The sequence below is a fragment of the Scyliorhinus torazame genome, chromosome 24 (assembly GCF_047496885.1).
Source record: "Scyliorhinus torazame isolate Kashiwa2021f chromosome 24, sScyTor2.1, whole genome shotgun sequence".
Lineage (NCBI taxonomy): Eukaryota > Metazoa > Chordata > Chondrichthyes > Carcharhiniformes > Scyliorhinidae > Scyliorhinus > Scyliorhinus torazame.
In genome coordinates, this window is record NC_092730.1 from 42666840 (window position 1) to 42669713 (window position 2874).

Sequence of the window (2874 nt, forward strand, 5' to 3'; positions counted from 1 at the left end):
ATGCTTTCTATGGTGCATCTGTAAAAGTTGCGAAGAGTTAATGTGGACATGCCAAATTTCCTTAGTTTCCTGAGGAAGTAAAGGCCCTGTTGAGATTTCTTGGTGGTAGCGTCGACGTGGGTGGACCAGGACAGATTTTTGGAGCGGTGTACCACTAGGAATTTGAAACTGCTAACCATCTCCACCTCGGCCTCATCGATGCTGACAGTGGTGTGTCCAGTTCATAGCTTTCTGAAGTCAATGACTGGCTCTTTAGTTTTGCTGGCATTGAGGGAGAGGTTGTTGTCGCTACACCACTCCACTAGGTTCTCGATCTCCCTCCTGTATTCTGACTCGTCATTATTTGCGATCCGGCCCACTCTGATCGTATCGTCAGCAAACTTGTGGATGGGGTTGGAACCAAATTTTGCCACGCAGTCGTGTGTGTACAGGGAGGACAGTAAGGGGCTAAGTAGGCAGCCTTGCGGTGCCCAGATATTAGAACTATACTGAAGCCAAATGGGTAGAACTTAAAAACCAAAAAGGAGCAATCACATTGCTGGAGTGTTCCATAGGCCCCCTAACCATCCGAGAAAAATAGAAGAGTGAATATGGAGGCAAATTTCAGAGAAGTGGAAAAGTAATATGGGTGTGGTATTGGGAACAGTGGGGGATCGCAACTTCCTCAATATGAACTGGGGTAGTCATAGTGTGAACGGTTTAGAGGGAGCGTAATTCTTAAAATACATCCATGAGAACCTTTTAAGCCAGTACGTAGAAGGACAGACAAGAGAGGAGCGGTCTTGGACTTCACTTTCAGTAACGAAGCTGGACAAGTGGTTGAAGTATCGCTGGGGGAGCATTTTGCAGACAGTGATCATAACTTCATTAAATTCAAGATAGTTCTGGAAAAGGAGATGGATGGACCTGAGATCAAAGTTCACAAATGGAGGAAGGCTGATTTTAATAAGATCAGATATGATTTGGCCAGAGTTGATAGGGAGCAGACACCATTAGGTAAATCTGTGACAGAACAGTGGGACACATTCAACAAGGAAATAGGGAGAGTACACGGCCAACATGTTCCAATCAAGAAAAGGGTGGGACCAACAAATCCAGTCAACCATGTATATTGAGGGATATACAGCGTTGGATAAGTAGAAAGGTTGCAGGTTGAGTCCGTAATTAAGAAAGCAAATGCAATGTTGTCATTCATCTCAAGAGGCTTGGAATATAAAAGCAGGGATGTACTTCTGAAGCTTTATAAAGCATTAGTTAGGCCCCATTTAGAATACTGTGAGCAATTTTGGGCCCCACACCTCAGGAAGGACATACTGGCACTGGAGCGGTTCCAGCGGAGATTCACACGGATGACCCCAGGAATGGTAGGCCTAACATACGATGAATGTCTGAGGATCCTGGGATTATATTCATTGGAGTTTAGGAGGTTGAGGGGAGATCGAATAGAAACTTACAAGATAATGAATGGCTTAGATAGGGTGGAAGTAGGGAAGTTGTTTCCATTAGCAGAGGAGACTAGGACACGGGGGCACAGCCTTAGAATAAAAGGGAGTCACTTTAGAACAGAGATGAGGAGAAATTTCTTAAGCCAGAGAGTGGTGGGTCTGTGGAATTCATTGCCACAGAGGGCGGTGGAGGCCGGGACGTTGAGTGCCTTTAAGACAGAAGTTGATAAATTCTTGATTTCTCAAGGAATTAAGGGCTATGGAGAGAGAGCGGGTAAATGGAGTTGAAATCAGCCATGATTGAATGGGGGAGTGGACTCGATGGGCCGAATGGCCTTACTTCCACTCCTATGTCTTATGGTCTAAAAGGGGAGGCTTGTGGCAGATATCAAGGGCTCAAAACAGCAGAAGTGCTAGAGGTGTACAGAATGTGCAAGAGGGGACTTAAAACGGAAATGAGGAGAGCAAAAAGGAGACATGAACATAGAACATTACAGCGCAGTACAGGCTCTTCGGCCCTCGATGTTGTGCCGACCTGCGAAACCACTCTAAAGCCCATCTACACTATTCCCTTATCGTCCATATGTCTATTCAATGACCATTTGAATGCCCTTAGTGTTGGCGAGTCCACTACTGTTGCAGGCAGGGCATTCCACGCCCTTACTACTCTCTGAGTAAAGAACCTACCTCTGACATCTGTCCTATATCTATCTCCCCTCAATTCAAATCTAAGTCCCCTCGTGCTAGACATCACCATCCAAGGAAAGAGGCTCTCACTGTCCACCCTATCCAATCTGATCATCTTGTATGCCTCAATTTAAAAAAAAAACAATTTTTTTTTTTTGTGTGTACCCTATTTAGTTTTTCCAATTAAGGGGCAATTTGGTGGGGCCAATCCACCTACCCTGCACATCTTTCGGTTGTGGGCGTGAAACCCATGCAAACATGGGGAGAATGTTCAAACTCCACACGGACAGTGACCCAGAGCCAGGATCGAACCTGGGACCTCAGCGCCGTGAGGCAGCAGGGCTAACCCACTGCGCCACTGTCCTGCCCTATTGTATGCCTCAATTAAGTCACCTCTTAACCTTCTTGTTTCAAACGAAAACAGCCTCAGCTGCCCCTCAGCCTTTCCTCATAAGATCTTCCCTCCGTACCAGGCAACATGCTGGTGAATCTCCTCTGCACCCTTTCCCATGCTTCCACATCCTTCCGATAATGCGGCGACCAGAATTGCACGCAATACTCCAAATGCGGTCGCACCAGATACTGAAAGGATACTGGCAGGTAAAATAAAGTTGTTAAGTTGTTCTACAAATACATTAAGGGTAAAATGATAACTTGGGGCACAGTAAGACCCATCATGGATCACAGTGGTAACTTGTGTGTGGAGCCGGGGGATGCAGGTGGGGTTCGAAATGGGTACTTT